The 22,563-nt window shown below is 42.3% G+C and overlaps 1 pseudogene; it reads left to right on the forward strand.

Annotated features, from left to right (window-relative positions):
- The first annotated feature begins 971 nt into the window (after nucleotides 1–971).
- LOC123137958 (uncharacterized) overlaps nucleotides 972–22,563 on the forward strand; it is a 121,751-nt pseudogene continuing 100,159 nt past the window's right edge.

The raw sequence follows: 22,563 nt of genomic DNA on the forward strand, positions 1-22,563 counted from the left end.
TTGATTTCGGTAAGTTAAACAAAGCTACTAAGAAATATCATTACCCTTTACCTTTTATTGATCGAATGCTAGAAAGGCTATCCAAACACACACATTTTTGCTTTCTAGATGGTTATTCTGGGTTCTCTCAAATACATGTGTCAGCAAAGGATCAATCTAAAACTACCTTCACTTGCCCTTTTGGTAGTTTTGCTCATAGGCGTATGCCTTTTGGTTTATGTAATGCACCTGCTACCTTTCAAAGATGCATGATGGCTATATTCTCTTATTTTTGTGAAAAGATTTGTGAGGTATTCATGGATGACTTCTCTGTCTATGGATCCCCTTTTGATGATTGTTTGAGCAACCTTGATCAAGTTTTGCAGAGATGCAAAGACACTAGTCTCGTCTTGAATTGGGAAAAGTGTCACTTTATGGTTAATGAAGGCATTGTCTTGGGGCACAAGATGTCCGAGAGAGGTATTGAAGTTGATAAAGCCAAAGTTGATGCTATTGAAAATATGCCATGTCCCAAGGACATAAAAGGTATAAGAAGTTTCCTTGGTCACGCCGGTTTTTATAGGAGGTTCATTAAGGACTTTTCTAAAATCTCTAGGCCTTTGACTAATTTATTGCAAAAAGATATTCCTTTTGTCTTTGATGATGATTGTGTAGAAACATTTGAAACACTTAAGAAAGCCTTGATCACTACACCTATTGTTCAGCCACCTGATTGGAATTTACCTTTTGAAATTATGTGCGATGCTATTGATTATGCTGTAGGTGCTGTTTAGGGCAAAGAGTCGATAAGAAATTGAATGTTATCCGATATGCTAGTAAGACTCTTGATACTGCCCAGAGAAATTATGCTACTACTGAAAAAGAGTTCTTAGCAGTTGTGTTTGCTTGTGATAAGTTTAGACCTTATATTGTTGATTCCAAAGTTACTATTCACATTGATCATGTTGCTATTAAATATCTTAGAAAAGAAAGATGCTCAGCCTAGACTCATTAGATGGGTTCTCTTGCTCCAAGAATTTGATTTACATATTATTGATAGAAAGGGGGTTGAGAACCCCGTTGCAAACAACTTGTCTAGGTTAGAGAATGTTCTTGATGACCCACTGCCTATTAATGATAGCTTTCCTGATGAACAATTAGCGGTTGTCAATGCTTCTCGTACTGCTCCTTGGTATGCTGATTATGCTAATTACATTGTTGCTAAATATATACCGCCTAGCTTCACATACCAGCAAAAGAAAAAGTTCTTTTATGATTTAAGACATTACTTCTGGGATGATCCACACCTTTATAAGGAAGGAGTAGATGGTATTATTAGACGTTGTGTGCCTGAGCATGAACAGGAACAAATCCTACGCAAGTGTCACTCTGAATCCTATGGAGGGCACCAAGCTGGAAATAGAACTGCACACAAGGTACTACAATCTGGTTTTTATTGGCCTACTCTCTTCAAAGATGCTTGTAAGTTTGTCTTATCTTGTGATGAATGTCAAAGAATAGGTAACATTAGTAGACGTCAAGAAATGCCTATGAATTATTCTCTTGTCATGGAACCGTTTGATGTTTGGGGCTTTGATTATATGGGACCTTTTCCTGCCTCCAATGGTTATACACATATTTTAGTTGCTGTTGATTACGTTACTAAGTGGGTAGAAGCTATTCCAACTAGTAGTGCTGATCATAACACTTCTATTAAAATGCTTAAAGAAGTTATTTTTCCGAGGTTTGGAGTCCCTAGATATCTTATGACTGATGGTGGTTCACATTTTATTCATGGTGCTTTCTGCAAGATGCTTGCTAAGTATGATGTCAATCATAGAATCGCATCTCCTTATCACCCGCAGTCTAGTGGTCAAGTAGAGTTGAGCAATAGAGAGCTCAAATTAATTTTGCAAAAGATTGTGAATAGATCTAGAAAGAATTGGTCCAAAAAAATTGATGATGCATTATGGGCCTATAGACCTGCATACAAAAATCCTATGGGTATGTCTCCATATAAGATGGTTTATGGAAAAGCATGTCATTTACCTCTTGAACTTGAACATAAAGCATATTAGGCTATTAAGGAGCTCAATTATGACTTCAAACTTGCCGGTGAGAAGAGGTTGTTTGATATTAGCTCACTTGATGAATGGAGAACCCAAGCATATGAGAATGCCAAGCTTTTCAAAGAAAAAGTCAAACACTAGCATGATAAAAGGATACAAAAGCATGAGTTTAACGTAGGAGATTATGTGTTATTATTCAACTCTCGTTTAAGATTTTTTGCAGGAAAACTTCTCCCAAAATGGGAAGGTCCCTACGTTATCGAGGAGGTCTATCATTCTGGTGCTATAAAAATCAACAACTTTATTCCAGGTAATCCTATCAATGCTGAAACTAATATTATTGAAACCATAACCCCTGAGGAATACATAAGAGACACTTTCCAGAATGTTCCAGACACCGAAAAGGCATAGGTACGTGGTACGGTAAGTAAACCGACTCCAAAACAACTCTAATGGCAATTTTTATCGGTTTTGGATTATTTAAGAATTTTAGGAAGAAAGAAGTGGTCCTAAAGGGACACGGGGCTCCCACGAGAGAGGATCCCCCCCCATGTAGGGCACGCCCCCTGTCTCGTGGGCACCTCTTGTGCCTCCCGGACTCTGTTTTCTTGTATGTTATGTATTTTGGTCGGTAAAAATTCATTATATATACTCCCGGAGGTTTTGACCACCGTATCACGCAAATATCCTCTGTTTTCGTTTCGAGCTGTTTCTGTTTCAGATCTAGAGCATCATGTCGTCTCCAAGCGCTCCCAAGGACAATTTTTTCGAGAGGGTTATCAACCCCTATCTCACGGAGGTGCTGCATCACCCTCAAACCATTGAGATGCATGAGGGGGTGCTGCACATCCGCGATGTGGAGGGACCAAGGCGTACCGGGAGCATGGAGACAAAGCTCGAAGCCATGGAGCAAGAAGTTTTCAAGTGTCAAGGGATGGTGGAGCGTGGACTCAACGCCAACCAGATGATGATCACGGAGTTCACCAACAACCACAAGCTGGATGCCAAAGTCATTGGGGAGACCATCTTCAAGCTTCAAGAGAAAATCGAGCACCTCCAAGTCCAGATTTATGACCTGCAAAACCAGAACTGTGAGTATGAATATAGATTCAAGCAAATGAGTTTGGCTACAGATTTAAGGATCTCGGAGACTCGATCATCCTTTTATGATGGGGAGCCTATGCCTTGGAAGACGGATGACAAGCCTACATCATCAACAACTCCTACTTCACCACCTCCGAAGAAATAGTCACATGGGTATGGGCACTCCCCTTGGCAATTGCCAAGCTTGGGGGAGGTGCCCCGGTATCGTATCACCATCACACTCCTATTTTTACTGCTTTATTTAGTTTGATCCTTTCAGTAGTATCTTGATCTAGTAGTTTGAAGTTTTTGATATCAAGTAGTTTCGAGTTTTGCATTGTGATCCCTTTATGTAATCGAGTCCGTGTGCTATCTATAATAAAGATTAGTGTTGAGTCCAGGGCTTTGCTTTGTTGCTATGATCTTGAAGAAAGTAGAAAGAACAAAAGAGTTTATATTGATCTTATGGATAGTGATAACTTCACACATAGAAAGTATGAGGCATAAAAATTGTTGAGAGTTGATGAACGTAGCCTTGGTCATCATTGCAATTAATAGGAAGTGATAAGGAAAGAGGGGTTCACATATAAATATATTCTCTTGGACATCTTTTATGATTGTGAAGCACTCATTAAGTATGACATGCTAAAAGAGTTGATGTTGGACAAGGAAGACAACGTAATGGTTTATGTTTTCCGACATCTCAGTTAAAGTATAGTGTCATTGACCTTCCAAACATGTTGAGCTTGCCTTTCCCCCTCATGCTAGCCAAATTCTTTGCACCAAGTAGAAATACTACTTGTGCTTCCAAATATCCTTAAACCCTGTTTTGCCATGAGAGTCCACCATACCTACCTATGGATTGAGTAAGATCCTTCAAGTAAGTTGTCATCGGTGCAAGCAATAAAAATTGCTCTCTAAATATGCATGACTTATTAGTGCAGAGAAAATAAGCTTTGTACGAACTTGTTGTGGAAGTAATAAAAGCGACGGATTGCATAATAAAGGTCCACATACAATGGGCAATATAAAGTGACGTTCTTTTGCATTAAGATTTTGTGTATCCAACCCTAAAAGCGCATGACAACCTCTGCTTCCCTCTGTGAAGGGCCTATCTTTTACTTTATGCTTGAGTCAAGGTGATCCTCACCTTTCCCTTTCTCATTTTATCCTTTGGCAAGCTCTTCGTGTTTGAAAGATCATGATACATATATCCAATTGGATGTAAGTTGGCATAGGCTATTATTGTTGACATCACCTAAAGGTGAATACGTTGGGAGGCAACACAAGAAGCCCCTATCTTTCTCAGTGTCCGGCTGAAACTCTATAACCACAAGTATTGCTTGAGCGTTAACAAATATGGGAGACTACGAGATAGTTGAGTATGTGAGCTTGTTGAAAAACTCTATTATTGACTCTTTTTGATGTTACGATAAATTGCAATTGCTTCAGTGACTGAGATTATAGTTTGTTAGTTCCCAACGAAGCTTTTGAACCATACTTGACATTGTGAATTGCTTATTACTTGAGCATAGGAAATCATATGACAATATATATATATGTTGCTGTTATTAGAATGATCATGATGCCCTCATGTCCGTATTTTATTTTTATCGACACCTCTATCTCTAAAACATGTGGACATATTTTTCAATTTCGGCTTCCGCTTGAGGACAAGCGAGGTCTAAGCTTGGGGGAGTTGATATGTCCATTTTGCATCATGCTTTTATATCAATATTTATTGCATTACGGGCTGTTATTACACATTATATCTCATTACTTATGGCTATTCTCTCTTATTTTACAAGGTTTACCATGAAGAGGTGGAATGCGGGCAGCTGGAATTCTGGCTGGAAAAGGAGCAAATGTTGGAAACCTATTCTACACAACTCCAAAAGTCCTGATACTCCACGAAACAACTTTTTGGATTTAATAAGAATTTATGAGCAAAAGAAATAGGCCAGCTTACGGGACAAAACCTATTCTGTAGGGCGCGGCCTCCTATCTCCTGGGCCCCTTGGTGGGCCTCCGGCGTCCATCTTCTGCTATATCATCACTTTTACCCTGGAAAAAATCGTGGGCAAGCTTACAGGACGAAACTCTACCGCCACGAGGCGGAACCTTGGCGGAATCAATCTAGGGCTCTGGCGGAGCTGGTCTGCTGGGGACACTTCCCTCCGGGAGGGGGAAATCATCAGCAACGTCATCACCAATGATCCTCTCATCGGGAGGGGGTCAATCTCCATCAACATCTTCACCAGCACCATCTCCTCTCAAAACCCTAGTTCATCTCTTGTATCCAATCTTGTATCAAAACCACAAATTGGTACATGTGGGTTGCTAGTAGTGTTGATTACTCCTTATAGTTGATGCTATTTGGTTTACTTGGTGGAAGATCATATGTTCAGATCCTTTATGCATATTATTACTCCTCTGATTATGAACATGAATATGATTTGTGAGTAGTTACATTTGTTCCTAAGGACATGGGTGAAGTCTTGCTATTAGTAGTCATGTGAATTTGCTATTCGTTCAATATTTTGATGAGATGTATGTTGTCTTTTCCTCTAGTGGTGTTATGTGAACGTCGACTACATGACACTTCACCATTATTTGGGCCTAGAGGAAGGCATGGGGAAGTAATAAGTAGATGCTGGGTTGCTAGAGTGACAGAAGCTTAAACCCTAGTTTATGCGTTGCTTCGTTAGGGGTTGATATGGACCCATATGTTTAATGCTGTGGTTAGGTTTACCTTAATACTCCTTTTTGTAGTTGCGGATGCTTGCGATAGGGGTTAATCATAAGTGGGATGCTTGTCCAAGTTAGGACAGTACCCAAGTACCGGTCCACCCACATATCAAATTATCAAAGTGCCGAACGTGAATCTTATGAACGTGATGAAAACTAGCTTGACGATAATTGCCAATGTGTCCTCGGGAGCTCCTTCCTCATTATTAGAATTTTTCCAGGCTTATCCTTTGCTACATAAGGATTGGGCCACCTTGCTGCACTTTATTTACTTTATTTACTTTTTGCTCGTTACTAATTTATCTTATCACAAAACTATCTATCACCTACTATTTCAGTGCTTGCAGAGAAAACCTTACAGAAAACCGCTTATCATTTCCTTTTGCTCCTCGTTGGGTTAGACACTCTTACTTATCGAAAGGACTAGGATAGATACCCTATACTTGTGGGTCATCAGGTTCTCTTCTTCCTCGTCCTCCTCCTCCTCATCCTCGTCTTCGTCTCCCTCGTGAGAGGAAGGAGCTTCGGTTCCTCCGGACACGGCGCCCGAACTTTCTTCATGAGGGAGGCCACCTTTGGCCTCCTTACTCTTCTTCTTCTTGTCCTTCTTTGCCGGCGCCTGGTAGGGTGCCGGGACCACCGTCTTCATCAACAAAGGCTCGGCTGGGTTTTCAGGGAGCGGGGCCGGACACTTAATCTGCTCTGCCTTATTTATCCAGTCCTATTTAGGAGATGGAATTTTCAGCACTCCTCCCTAAGATTGACAAGCTAAGTAATGTTCGGAAATATGATACTTACTGGGGAGGTCAGATTGTTGCAGTCGAGGCCGGTGTGGTCAGACGTCCTTGGCCACGTCTTCTATTTCTTGAAGAGCAGCTTCCAGATCCCTTTGTGTGTCGTGCCAAATAATTGTTGCAGAGTCCGAGGCCCCTCCGGATTAAACTCCCACATTTTGAGAGGTCGTCATTGGCAAGGGAGAGCTCTGCGGATGAGCATCACCTGAATCACATCAACAAGAGTGATGTACTTTTTTATCATACTCTTGATACGCTTATGCAGCGTCAACACCTCGTCAGGGGATCCCCAATCTACACCCTTGTTGGTCCAGGATGCAAGTCGCAGAGGAGGTCCAGATCTGAAAGCGGGAGCAGCAACCCACTTGGTGCCGCGGGGTTCGATGATGTAGAACCACTCCTGCTGCCACACCTTGACAGTATCTACAAATCTCCCTTTGGGCCAGGTAACATGGTTGACCTTACTCACCATGGCGCCGCCGCACTTGGCGTGTTGGCCTTCAACCACCTTCAGCTTCACATTAAAAACCTTGAGCCATAGGCCGAAGTGTGGAGGGACGTGGAGGAATGCCTCACACACGATGATAAATGCCGAGATGTGGAGGAAGGAATTCGGGGCCAGATCATGGAGATCCAGCCCGTAGTAGTACATGAGACCTCGGACGAAGGGGTGAAGGGCGAACCCAAGTCCTCGGAGAAAGTGGGGGATAAAAACCACCCTCTCACCGGGCTCCGGGGTGGGGATGACCAGCCCCGGGGTTGGAAGCCTGTGCTTAATCTCCGCCATCAAGTACCTCGCCTCACGCAGATCCTGGATGTTCTTCTCCGTTGCGGAGGAGGCCATCCACTTGCCCTGAAAGCCGGATCCGACCATTGCTGGAGAAGTTGGGGGGAAGGGAAAGTTTAGAACTTGGGCACTAGAGCTCGGAGGACTGAAAGGCAGAGGAAGAAGAAGGCATGAGGTGAACAGATGGGTCTTTGTCCTCTTATAGAGGCAGCGAATATCAAGCGCCCCCTCGTAAGCCTTAAACCTTGCATATTCCCAAGGAGACATGCAAACAATATGGTTGGATTACCCAAACCCGCATTGGCGAGAATCACGTGATAAGGAGACACAGTCTCTGTTTTGACAAGATGTGTCAATGGCCATGCCTCGAAACGTGAAACAGGGTTGTAAAACGGTTCAGAATAATAACGAGGCCAGAACATAACATCTCGCTGAAAAAGTTGTCTGTAGTACGTGGCTTATTTTAAGTATTGTTGCCTTTTACAGATTAGGGTTGTACGTGTTAAGCAAGGCTGGATACAGCACTTATGCGGCGAAGACTACTTTGGAGTATTTGGAGGAGGAACCCGCCTTGCAATGCCGAAAACAGTTTGCGCGTCGGATACATCGTCATTGAAGCCCGGTTCAGGGGCTACTAAGGGAATCCTAGACTAAGGGATCCTTGGGCGTCCGGGCTATGTGATATGGGCCGGACTAATGGGCCATGAAGATACGAAATCAAAGACCTTCCCTCGTGTCCGTACGGGGCTCTCCTTTGTGTGGATGGCAAGCTTGGCGTTCGGATCATGCATCTTCCTTTCTCTGTAAACCGACTCTGTACAACCCTAGATCCCTCTAGTGTCTATATAAACCAGATGGTTTAGTTCGTAGAGGCAATCACAATCATACAGGTTAGACATCTAGGCTTTAGCCATTACGATCTCGAGGTAGATCAACTCTTGTAATCCCTATACTCATCAAAGTCAATCAAGCAGGAAGTAGGGTATTACCTCCATTAAGAGGGCCCAAACCTGGGTAAACATCGTGTCCCCTGCCTCCTGTTACCTTCGATCCTTAGACGCACAGTTCGGGACCCCCTACCTGAGATCTGTAGGTTTTGACACCGACAGTTATCTCTTACCCGAGCCCTCTACTTATGCACTTTACTTTGTGATAGCCATATTGTTTCTTGTCATATATCTTGCTATCATTTAGTTGTTTATCTTGCTTAGCATAAGTTGTTGGTGCACATACGTGATCCTAGTTGTTGTAGGTTTTGTGCTTGACAAATTAACCGCTAGGTTTATTCCGCATTTGTTCAAGCCTAAACCGTAATTATTTTAAAGCGCCTATTCACCCCCCCTCTAGGCGACATCCTCGTTCTTTTAGTTACCCTTGACGAAAACACTTCTATGACGCGCCATTTATCTTCATGGAAGTGGACACTTTCGTGATGATAATTTTGGTATTGTCATGGAACACTTCTATGATAGCACATGTATGACTATCTTCATTCTGTCATAAAATCGTCATGGATGTACATGCATGACAGAAAACGTGACCTACTGTGACAAACACGTATTATCACGAAAGTGATTTTTTTGTAGTACTTGTCGGATCGGTGGCTCCGAGTGCTCCTCACCAGGAGGGTCCGAAAAATACTTGTTCAATTTCTGTGATATAGCATGAAAAGAATTTGAGATAAGAAAAGCGTAGATAGCTAGAGAAGGTTCTTAGGCATTCTTGTACATCCACTTGGCCAGAAAAAACAAGACAATCAAAACAACAAATGAATGTCCTCGAATGAAGAAAATATGCAAACCAACATGCTTGCACAATGAAATAGCAAATGAAATATGTGTCAAACATGCACAACCAATTCTAGCAGCAATCAAGCAACTGGCAATGACTAGGTCATCTATATATGAGTATATTGACTTAGGAGTCAAATGAGAACATTTGATCATAGGTCATACTCATCGTTTAAGCACAAGTGGGGTTACCACTTTTACATTAAGCATTAATGTGTTCATACCATTAGAGTTGCTTTAGCTCATTTTTTAGAGTGAAGCTCCCCTAGATGTGATATCCCCCAAAAGAGGGATGAACTAACCTTGGGTTTTGTCGATGATGACTTCATGTGGATAGTGAAGATGTGAATGCTCAATGTTGATGTAGTCCATCATGAGTTTGGAGCAATCCTTTGGAGTTTTGCATTCTCGATACCTACATGGGTTAGTCCCACAAGGAACATACAAGGATATCCATAGACGTAGAGTGAATTGCACGTATGACGATGTCCATGAAAGCATTAGGTTACCTTACCCCTTGTCTTACTAACAAGAGGGTTTGTGACTCCATGAACTAGTGCAAGCTATGAAAGTTGATTGCACAAGTCCTTGCCAAAATGAATATGAGTGAAATATGTTGACGGAGTCACCCTCAAGAACACTCTAGTTCTTCTTTGGAACCCACATCAACTTGATGGGAATCCTTGGAGTTGTAGTTGAACTTGATGAAGTAGAGCTTGACATAGTCTTGGGAACCCACTTAACCATGGCTTTAGGAGCTTCTTCAAATGAGCCAATCTCTTCTTGAAGCTTGTCCTTGCCTTTTAGATGTAGCCTTGTGATGGAAGATCATCTTGAGCTTGTGTTCCCTCTAAAGAAGTGGGGTCATACTTCTCTTGTTGAGAAACAAATGTTTTCTTGTGTTATTGATCTTCTTCCCATTCAACTCCATTGACATTGAACTTTCGTTCAAAACCAACACCTTGATTCTTCCAGTGGCTTCCTTGCTTGCGTACAATTTCCTCAAATTGCCTACTCCCGGCAAGACTTTTGTAAACACCTGTCTCTATAATTCCCTTCAATAAGCTATTTTCTTGCTCAAGTGTAACTTGGCTAAGAGAATCATTAGTGGAATCAAGAGAATTACTAGAAGCAACAGTATTGGATTTAGCATGGTTATTGTTACTACTAGAAGAAGAATCTTTCTTGCTCTTGTTGCTAGATTTTACTTGTGGCATATAAGTAGACAAGTGGAGACGTTTGGCAATGTATGAAGAGATCTTCTTTCAAAGATCATCATTGATAGTTTTTAGAAACTCATGCTCTTGCTCTAAATTTAGCTTCTCGGAGCGTAGCTTCTCATGGGTTTTTAGGAGCTCTCTCTTATCATCTTGAGTTGTTTCATGAGCTAACTTGAGAGTGTTTAGTTCTTTAATTAGACGCTCAATCTCCTTCTTATCATTGTCATTCATTCCATATTGATTAGCATGATTACTAGCAAGTTCATTATAGTTTTCATCACTAGTTTTGTCATCAAGTAATTCATCATCACCTAGCAAATCATCTTAATCACTATTGAAACCAAGATACTTGGGCTATGATACCTTGGGGCCTTCATCCATGAAGCATCTTCCAATTCCTTCATTTGGTGAATCAAATATGTCGTGGGAGTTGGATGATACTAGAGCAAGTCCAGCAACACCTTCATCTTGAGTATATTCAGAGTCGGAGTGATAGCTTCTCTCAAAGTAGTTATCGAAGTCGGAACTGGAAACCATTCACCAACATGAGCTTGATGTCTTCATATTGTGTAGCTCTTTGATGACTTGTCCTTCCTTTCCTAATATTTGCTTCTTCGAGAGGGTCTTCGTCTGTAACGATCGTCTCTACTCGTTCTCTCTCTTGAATGTGATTCATCTCCTCTACTCCTCCTTTTTTGTGAGTCTTCTCTTTTCTTGCGGGGAGTCGTATACTCATTGGAATAGTGTCCGGGTCTTCCACAATTGTAGCAATTACGATCAGGACTAGAAGATCTTTTCTCATTGTACGATCTTGACTTGGAGCTTCTCTCTTTGCCTCTACTCTTGTAGAATTTGTTGAAGTTCTTCACCATTAAGCTCAATTATTCATTGGATACTAGCTTGTCACTTGATGTTGTGGGAGCATCACTTGAAGCTTCATGTGTACCACTTTAATTGTTGTGGAGCTCTTCCTTATCCTTCAGTGACATCTCATAAGAAACAATTCTACCAATGACTTATGTTGGCTTGAGATCTTTGTAGTTGGGCATCATTTGGATCAATGTGCACATGGTATCATATTTTCCATCCAAGGCTCTAAGGATCTTCTTGATGATGAATTTGTCGGTCATCTCTTCACTTCCTAAGCCGGCAATCTCATTTGTGATGAGAGCAAGCCTAGAGTACATTTCGGCGACACCTTCACCATCCTTCATCTTGAACTTGTCAAGTTGACTTTGAAGCACATCTAACTTGGATTCCTTGACGGACTCGGTACCTTCATGCATATCAACCAAAGTATCCTAAATTTCCTTTGCATTCTAGGGGCAGCTGATTTTGTTGAATTCTTCGGGGCACAATCCATTGAAGGGAATACCACAAGCTCGAGCATTGTATTGTAACATCTTCAATTCTTCTGCGGCCGCATCATGATTCAGTTCTCTACTGTACTCAAATAATTCACCTTTTTCAAGCCAATACAAACAATAGCCCAAATGACGGGGTTATGACCAAGAATATGCATTTTCATCTTATGCTTCCAACTAGCAAAAATTGTACCATCAAAGTAAGGACCTCTATGGTGATAGTTACCCTAACTAGACGCCATACTCTCCTAGGTTGTGAAACCAAGGCTATGATCACCAAAGCAATGGAAATCAAGGCTAATGGAGAACAAAGGTCTGATACCACTTGTAGGATCTAAAGTATGTCTAGAGGGGGTGATTAGACTACTTGAAAAAATAAAAACCTACCCTTTTCCCAATTTTAGTTGTGGGTAGATTTTAGCAATTATGACAAGTCAAGCAATCAACCTACACATGCAATTCTAAGAGTATAGCAGTGAAATGTTAAACATGGCATATGAAGGTAAAGGGAAGGATTTAGAGAAGGCAAATGCAATGGAGACACAAAGATTTTTGGCATCGTTCCGGTAGGTTGTGCTATCGTACGTCCACATTGAAGGAGACTTCAACCCACGAAAGGTAACGGCTGCGCGAGTCCATGGAGGGCTCCACCCACGAAGGATCCACGAAGAATAAACCTTGTCTATCCTACCATGGCCATTACCCACGAAGGACTTGCCTCACTCGGATAGATCTTCACGAAGTAGGCGAGGCCCTTACAAACTTGTTGGTTCAACTCCACATCATGTCGAAGGCTTCCAAGCGACACCTAACCAATCTAGGAGACACCACTCTCCAAAAGGTAATAGATAGTGTGTCGATGATGAACTCCTTGCTCTTGTGATTCAAATGATAGTCTCCCCGACACTCAAATCTCTCTCACGGATTTGGCTATGGTGTAAGAAGGATTTTAGTGTAAAGCAACTTGGGGAAGGCTAGAAATCAAGGTTCAAATGGTAGGAATGGAATCTCTTGATCTCAACACATGAGTAGGTGGTTCTCTCTCAAAAAATGTATGGTGGAAGTGTAGGCACGTTCTGATGGGTCTCTTACTTAGTACGAGAAGGATATAGGGGTATATATAGAATCCACACAAATCCAATAGCTACATACTTTTGAACCATCTCGGTGGCACCGATAAGAAAACTCGGTGGCACGGACGTGTGCAAAAATATGAACATCGAGAATCTTGGTGGGACCAACAAGAACAACTTGGTGGGACCGATGTACTAGGGCTTAAGGTAAACCTCAACTCGATGGCACCAATTGCATCATCTCGGTGGGACCGAAGTGAAGCAATAAGCAATAGAGAATCAGTCAAGACAACTCGGTGGGACCGATAGCAACATCTCGGTGATTCCAAAGTGAATGCAACAAGTCATAATACGCTGGCAAGGCCATCTCGGTGGGACCGAGATCCATATCGGTGAGACCAAATTTTTAGGGTTTTGGTAGTGGCTAAGTCCATAAGAAGTCGATGGCTCTGGGTAGGAAATATCGGTGGGGCCGAGTTGGAAATTAGGATTTGGACATATTTGGATAGAGAAAGTGGCTGAGGGTTTTGGAGCAATATCACTAAGCACTTGAGCAACAAGATCATTAAGCATCACCTCATCCCCTTTTAATAGTATTGGCTTTCCTATGGACTCAATGTGATCTTGGATCACTTAACCAAAATGAAGAGTCTTGAGCTTTTGCCAATCCTTGTCCTTAGCATTTTGAGGGGTCCACATCTCTACTTCATGCCATGCCAATCATTAAACATCCTAAAATATTTATCTTGAAGGGATATTAGTTCAATGAGATATATGTTGTTATGAATTACCAAACCACTCGGGGATTAGTTGCACTTTCACCGAGCATGAAGGAGAGCTTGACAAACACAATGTCACTAGTGGTTCAAGCGTTGCATCTCTGGGGAAGAAGGCTGGCAACTCTTGCACAAGATTCACTCTGGCACTTGCAGACACCTTGCGGCTCCTCGGAACCTAGTGAGCAAGGCCTATTGTGTAGGTTTTTATTGGCCAACGGCACGACAAGGTGTAGTCGACAAAATCCACAGCTGGTTGGGATGCCAACACACCTATCATTCTGGACTCTAATTCTACAAGTCATGGTACTCATCGTCCAATCAAATTTGAATTAAGATGGCTACAAACAGGATGGATTTGAGGACTTAATCAAGAATGTATGGGAAAACTCCGCCGATGGTTCTTCACCAATCTACAAATGGACCCATAAAATAAGGGCCATAAGGATTAAACTATCTGGATGGGTAAATCACACAAGCATGTGTAGAAATAATAAAATCAACATATGTCAACCATTATTGATGACCACGATAAAATCACATAGACTCGCACTTTGTCTCAACGGGATTGAAATTAAAAACCAATCCAATGAGCACATTGTGTTGTTACTGTGAGATGAGGAATTAAATGCTACCAAAGATCTGATGCCCGATTCATTTTTTAAGGGTGATATCAATACATGTTACTTCAAAATGGTTGCTGATGGGCGACACCGGCAGAAGTGTATTTTTAGCCTACAAAAAGACGAGGGATAGTTTGAAGGCCAAGCGGAGTTTAAAATTTATATCACCGGATACTATAAGTCTCTGTTTGGGATCTGTAAAATGGAACTTCACCCTTGATGAGAACCGAATGGATGATGTTTCACAAGTCACAATGGAAGATAATAACATACTCATGACACCTTTCTCCGAGGAGGAGGTGGGAGCTGCAGTGTTCCAAATGGAACACAACAATGCTATAGGTCCTGATGGTTTCCCTCTAGAATATTATCAAAACTTCTCGAATATTATCAAGACTGGCCTAATGGAGTTATTCAAATTTCTTCACACTGGCCAACTTGACCTATCCATGCTTAATTTTAGCGAGATTGTTTTGCTGCCAAAGATTAAGGAGGTCGCGCAAATGCAAAAATATCGTATAATATGTCTCCTTAATGTTACCTTCAAAATTTTCACCAAAGTGGCAACTAATAGGCTCAACACAATTGCTAACCATGGTGTTTGGCCATCTCATATGGCTTTCATTCAAGGGAGGAATATATCCGATGGAGTTGTTATCCTTCATAAGATACATCGGCGGAACATGAGTGGGGTAGTATTTAAAATTGCCTTTGAAAAGGCATATGACAGAGTCAAATGATCGTTTCTCCAACATGCCCTAACAACAATATGTTTCTCTAGGAAAAGGTGGGATGTATCCAAAATTTTGCATCTTCAGATAGTGTCGCCATCTAAATCAATGATGAGGTTGACCACTATTTCTAGGAGAAAAAGGATTACGCCAATCTCCAATATTATTTAACATTGTTTTTAACATGTTGGCAATCATGATCAAACATGCCAAGCAGGACGGTCAAATTGCAGAAGTGATGCCACATCTTGTGCATGCGGGCCTCTCTATGTTGAAGTATGCTAAAAATATGATTCTTTTTTATGAAACATGATCTGGATAAGACTAGGAACCTGAAATTGTTGCTTTCAGCCTTCGATCAATGTCTGGTTTGAAAATTAACTTCAATAAAAGTGAAGTGTTCTATTTCAGAGAAGCCAAGCAAGAGGTTGCGCAGTACGCTAATTTGTTTGGCTGTGCACAAGGACAATTATGGGTTAAATATTTGAGAATTATGATTCAATATCGACGCCTCACTAATGCGGAATGAAAATATGTTGAAGAGCTCTTAGAGAAATGTTTGAACAGTTGGAAAGGAAAATTGCTCTCCATTGAAGGGCGACTACTTCTGATCAACTCGGTACTCACAAATATGGTTCTTTACATTCTTTTATTTTTCCAACTCGCAAAAGTGTTGCATAGAGTGGATTATTTCATATCCAGATTCTTCTAGTAAGGAGACAGTGGCAATAAAAGAATTCAGAACATGAAATGAAGTGTGGTTTCTTGACTGAAAGACCAAGGTGGTCTATAGGTCAAAAATGGCGTCTCACTCAGCAAGTGGTTGTCCAAACTACATATGGAGGAGGGAGTTTGGCAAACTCTACTGCACAATAAGTATCTAGTTTAAAAGGTTGTGCGGCGGGCTTATTGGAAGCCAGGGGACCCGCATTTTTTGGCTAGCCTAATGGCAACAAAGAAGCACTTTCTCCATTTGGGTCTTTTGCAGTAAAGGGCGGCTTAAAGATATGTTTTTGGGAGGATAAGTGGCTGCGAAACACTACACTTCTGGAACAGTATCTGGCCTTGTATTGTATTGTCCATAATAAAAGGGATACCCTTGCACATGTGCCCAACTCCTACCCGTTGAAAGTTTCTTTTATGAGGGGTTTGGTTAGCCCCCGCCATATTTCATGACAACATATGTTACTCTGTTTGGAATTAGTTAACCTGACACAAGGTGGGGATGTCTTCTATTGGACAGTCATTATATATGGTTCATTCATGGTCGATTCGATGTGCCATGCACTCATGCACTCAGAGGTTTCAATGGATAATAATAATCAAATATGGAAGTCGTAGATACCATTAAAAATTAAGATTTCCATGTGGTATCTCAAAGGGAAATTATGTTAACCAGCGGAAAACTCGCTCGTCGCAATTGGCATGGAATCAAGAAGTGCAGTTTTTTACTCATGACGAGACAATCAAACACATCTACTTTCGGTGCATGTTTACGCATTCTACATGGTTAATCATCCAAATAATGTCCAATTTATATCCGCACACAAGTATTGCCAATATATAGGTCATCGTCAATCGATTGACAGAATACCAAATAGATTTAGCATGCTAAAAATGGTGGGAGCATTTACGTTACTATGATCTCTTTGGCTTAGTAGGGAGTACTATTTTTTAATGACAAAATTTTCACCCTTGCAGGATATTGCCTGGTGTTTGCATTGGCTTCGTACGTGTCTACGCTGCATCAAATGGAGTGCTAGTCCTTTTTCAAGACGGTGTGTATGCGATTGGAGCAGGTGGCCAGAAAGGTTTACTCAAGATGAGTGGCAGCATAATCTCTAAATCGGTTCACCTTCTTCTTTGACATAAGTTTAGTGTCGGTCTCATACCACTTTGTTGTTGCCAATATGTCGTTGTAAATAATTTTGACTGTCTGCATCCTAACTATGTAGAAACTTGGTATCTTTTTTAACACAGTACAGACGCGTGCGCTCATATATACGCGTATACACTCATCCCGATCAACATACACACGCATTCCTATGAGCACCTCCGAGAGACTGAGGTGGCATATCATCTTGAGATTGACGAAGTCACCAATGACGTCTCGTAGTCGATGGAAATGTCTTCCCACACTGAACGCACATCGCCAGAAATCCAGAAATAAGTGCAGGAATAAATGCGAGAATCAGGACTTAAACTCTTAGGCTGGGAATACCACTGTCCACCTAACCATTCAACCACATGTTGGTTCCTATAGAAACTCGGTTCCCTCTTAACGTTTTGTATCCCCTCGATACTATTTTTGGAGTCAACAAAAGGCGTACTTTTATGAGAATGACGTTTTGGCTCCTGGGAACACGTGTTCCCGCGTGAATAGTAAACAAAAAAATTGTATTAAATGTTTTCAAAAAAAATCTGACTTTTTTGTAGATGTTTGTGTTAGTGTCGCAAGCATTCTTGAAAATGTTCATGCTAAAAGAAGCAGCGGTGTTCCGCCGATGGAAAAAATAAATTTAGTGTGACATTTTGGGGTAAAATTTGATGTTCTGTTTTTTCTTTTTTTTTGCACAGGCCAAAATGTTTAATCTTTTTGCCAACAAATTTGTATGGAGCATTTAGATGTGACAAAGAACACATATATTTTTTGTTGAAATTTTCTTTAACATTTCGAAAACCCAGAAGCACCAACGGATTTCCTTCTTTTATCAAAAAGAAAAGCTATTTCTGCCGCTGGCTGTGCTTCTGCCTCAGCGCGCCGTGCGTGGACCCCTGGCCACGGTGATATGATCGGCCGTCCTCTTTGCTTGCCGAAATCCGCTTTTTACCACGCTGATCAAAATGCTTGCTTCAACTTCATGCAACGCAGCACCCAAATAAAACAATGCCAAACGTGATCGGGGACGTGCTGTCTACCGCCCTAATTTTCTGGCCTGGCGCTACGTTCACACGCCACTGTAAACTTCACATGGACACAAGAGAGCCCTGGGCACCACCCTCAGCTTGGAGCCCGAGGCGCGCGGGGCACACGCCCTCCGGCCAGGCCGGAGCCCACCGGCAAAACGCCAAAGCCGAACGCGCACCACCAGAACGGATCCCACTGGTACAGAAAAATGCGGTGGGTTGACCGGCCGATCTTGACGCGCGCGATGGCACAGCCCCATGCACGGCGATGAGGTGGCATCCACGCACACGGTCGCTCAGCACCACCATCACCCGGCGCAGCGCAGTGCTCCCTCCAATGATTCCCGTGGCGTCCCCGTTCGTCAAAAGGAAACGAAAGTATTGCAGTTGCAGCTGTGACAGGGAGGCCTTGCCCGGCTCCCGGCGTCCTCTGTTCACACACGCACGTCCCAAGCATGGTCACAGGAGATACGTACTATCGCCTCATTTTTAATTAGGAGCTAAGATAAGATAATGCGTCGGGTGTGTCCTGATTGCAGATTGCCCCCCTTGGTTGCGCCAATTTGCATGTGTGCCGACGTGTGAAAAAAGCCTTTTTCCGCGTGGTTTCAAGTGGAAGGACACTTTGTAGTGGTTTTAACATCATCATGGATGGATGGATTGGTTTCACATAATAAAAGTGTGCATGGTTAGATTATACAGCTGGATCATTTGTGTAAAACAATCTGTTGAAGATCATTTTGGGGCAATGAAGGAGAGCAAAGCAAAAGCCTCTCATGCATCATGGTGACAAAGGGCCGCGTGAAGAATGTGGGGAAGGCGAACGAGAATTTTTTTGTTTTCTACGTCTTTTTCTGTAAGTAGTCAAACATGTTGTATAAACGGCAATGAACAAGCAAAGCTCTCGCTAGCCTCATGAAAAAATGAGCAAAAAGTGTGAGGAACATTTTTCTTTAACCTGACTAAAATCCTTTCATGTGCATTCATAACTGAATACAATGAAACGGGAGAGAAAGAGCAACTTCGACATCATTAGCATCAGGAAACCCAATGTATGCATCTGCAATCAAAGAGCAAGTTCGACATCATCATCATCATCATCATCATCATCATCATCATCATCATCATCATCATCATCATCATGAAACAGGGGCCTATGATTTGGATTAATCTGATACACGTTTCAGGTACCTAATGGACTTGAAGATAAAGCTTTTTGGGATATATCGTGGAAGATTCATCAAGCGGGAGTTCAACTTAGAGTTTATAAGGCACTGACCTAAAGAAGGACGCATTCAGTATTTCTAAGATGCTGGCGAATGTGAAGATCTCCAAGGTTAGTAGGAAAGCTAATAAGGTGGCGCATGAGATAGCTAAGTTTAGTTTTAATAATAGGTCTGATGGTGTTCTTATTAATAGCGTTTCGGCCTGTGTGGCAAATGATTTTTTTTTGAACCGGGCATAACCCCTTTCCATTACTTGCATAACGGAAATACAGCAGTTCGACGGACCAACCAGGAAACTAAGAAAGGGGAAAGCGGGTTCAACGCATCCCTGGGAAACCCACAATAAACACCTGTCCGCAGGCAGCTTATTGTGGGGGAAAACCCAGCGACACCCATATATCCAAGGTAAACTACCAGAAACCATCAGGCTAATCAGAGTCATGCTCACGCAGGAGCCTCCCAACGCTAGACACAACAAACACGCGACACCAAAAGGGCCAGGAATTACAGACATTAACATCGAGGTGAACAGAGGTTGAGGGGGGAAGCAGCCCTCTCCATCGCTACGCTTCAGTTGATCCTCCCCGGGGCCGCGCAAATGCGCATCATGTTCCCAGCATTGCCTCTCAGCATCTTGGCTCCCCTCTCCATTGCTTCGCGGTCTTCTCCCTTCAGCATACCTGCCCAATAAGTCATAAAGCCACAAGCAACATAGATCACATCAAAAGGAGAATTCATCTTCTTGAATTCAAAGGTCATTCTATTACGGCAATTCCACATGGCCCAACAAAGAGCGGCCAGTCCAAAAGTATAGAATCTCTCCCCATCGGGTAGGAAGCAAAAGCACCAAGAAAAATACTGCCAGATGTTGTTCGGGCAAAGGTCAGTTCCCAGCACGCACCCAACTGTCCTCCACATAACTCTAGCCACCGGACAGGTGAAAAACAGATGCCGGGAAGTCTCTCTACACTCACAGAAGGAACAAGATGGGTTTCCCAACCAATTCCGTCTCCTCATCACATCCCTAGTAAGAATGGAGTCTTGGAAAAGTTGCCACAAGAAAATTTGGATCTTAAGTGGAATTTTGGCACGCCAAATCCACTTATAGTTACACCCCGCAAGGTTTCTTTCCTGGTATTTATAAACTGACTTGGTGGTGAACTTGCCTTTCTTACCCCCCAAAGGCCCACACAATCTGATCAGGTTCATTGTTGGTTGGCCACGAGGCTACCACATTTTGCATATCCCTCCACTGCTCACTAAAGGGGGGTGGAAGGCGTCTCCGAAAAATTATCACCCACACCATTCTTAAACTAGCCACAGTGATCCCCTGATCATTACAAACACTATACAGCGCCTGGTATCGATCACACAAGGGAGTATCACTATTGATACAATCATCCCACACTCTAGCAAGGTTACCAGAATTGAGTAATACCTTCCTCCCCACCAGGTAGAACTCTTTGACTTTCATAATGGCCTTCCAAATGGGAGAGTCACCAAATTTAGATTTGACCGAGACAATGTGTCTTTTTTGAAGTATTTAGCACGGATAATATCTTGCCACAAGCCCTTGTTGTGTTTCCAACTTCCACCACCACTTAGTGAGGAGACTAATATTTTGTTTATGCAAGTCTTTCACCCCCAGGCCTCCCTTTTCCTTAGAACGACAATTCTGGACCATTTTACCAAATGATACCTTTACGACCCTCATGTTCTTGCCAAAAGAAACGTTTACGGTGCTTGTCCAGCTTCCCAATCACTTTTTTCGAAACAAGAACATCGACATATAATAAAAAACAATACAGGTCAAAGATGAGTTAAGAAGGATCAAGCGACCCCCCGAGGACGCTGCATTGCCGATCCAGGATTCACAACAATTAAGGAACCTCTCTTCCAAGAAATCCCAGTCAACACTACGCAAGGTAGAAAAGCTGACCGGTACTCCCAAGTACCTCATAGGGAAATGTCCGATGCTGCAGTTAAACAGCTCAGAATAAAACACAATCGTTTCCTCATCACCTCCAATACAAAGGACCTCGCTCTTCATGAAATTGATTTTTAAGCCTGACATAAGCTCGAACATGTACAAGAGAAGGTTAAGGTTAACAGCCGCCTCCTTGTCGTGTTCAAAGCAGATAACCGTGTCATCCACATACTGTAAGATGGCCACGCCCCCCTCGATTAGGTCGGGTGCAAGCCCAACAAGCAGCTTTTGCTTTTGAGCATTGCGAACCATTTTAGATAGAGTTTCTACAGCAATATTGAACAAGAAGGGGGAATGAGGATCGCCTTGGCGAACCCCTTTGTGACTTTGGAAGTATGGACCACTCTCATTGTTGAGCTTAATGCTCAAAGTGCCATTCTTGAGGATTTTCTCTATCCAGCCACACCAGGTCGATCCAAAGCCACGGTTGCGATGACACTCAATGAGGAAATCCCAATTGATCTTGTCATAGGCCTTTTCGAAGTCTAATTTTAAAACCACACCCACTCTCTTTCTACGATGAGTTTGATGCAACACCTCATGCAAAGTAAGGATACCATCCATGATGTTTCTATGCTTGATGAAAGCATTTTGGTGTTTACTGATCAGTTTGTCTGCAAAGATAGCAACCCTATTGTCCAACACCTTAGTGATAAGCTTATAGGGGCATCTAAGCAAGCAAGTGGGACGGTATTGTTGGATGCATTTAGCCCCATTGACCTTTGGAATCAAGGTGATAATCCCATAGTTCAGGCGATCAACATCCAGAGTGTTGTTATGGAATGCTTCAAAAAGTCTCATGATATCTTTCTTGACGAAATCCCAACAATGTTTATAAAACTCCACTAGAATATTATCAGGTCCAGGGGCCCTATTACTATTCATACTGAATAAGGCTTTTTTAACTTCCTCTTCGGTGAAAGCACCAGTCAGGATGAGATTGTCATCTTCCGTAAGTTTCTCCTCATCAGACCAGGTTTCAGGAGAGAGGTGAAACATATTTCCGTTGGCTGGGCCAAAGAGTCCCTTGTAATAAGAGGTGGCATGCTCCAGGAGATTTTTTGTGCCCTCTATGACCCTATCCCCATCATCAAGGGAATGAATGGTGTTCTTTCTCTTCCTACCATTAGCTATCCGGTGGAAATAGGTTGTATTACAGTCCCCTTTTAACAACCATCGTTCATTAGAGTGCTGAAGCCAAAATAGCTCTTCATCAGCCAAGATATCATTCAGCTCAGCACTCAGGGTGGTTCTTTTCTCGTAAGTCTCAGGGTCCAAGAGGCCAACCTCTTCCATTTTCTCTATCTTTTCCAGCTCCTTCTTAATCCACTTCTTTCTTTTATTGGCATGGCCGAAGAGGTGAGAGCCCCATCCTTTGAAGTATTTTTTTATATGTTTGAGCTTAA

Source organism: Triticum aestivum, chromosome 6B (genome assembly GCF_018294505.1).
Source record: "Triticum aestivum cultivar Chinese Spring chromosome 6B, IWGSC CS RefSeq v2.1, whole genome shotgun sequence".
Taxonomy (NCBI): domain Eukaryota; kingdom Viridiplantae; phylum Streptophyta; class Magnoliopsida; order Poales; family Poaceae; genus Triticum; species Triticum aestivum.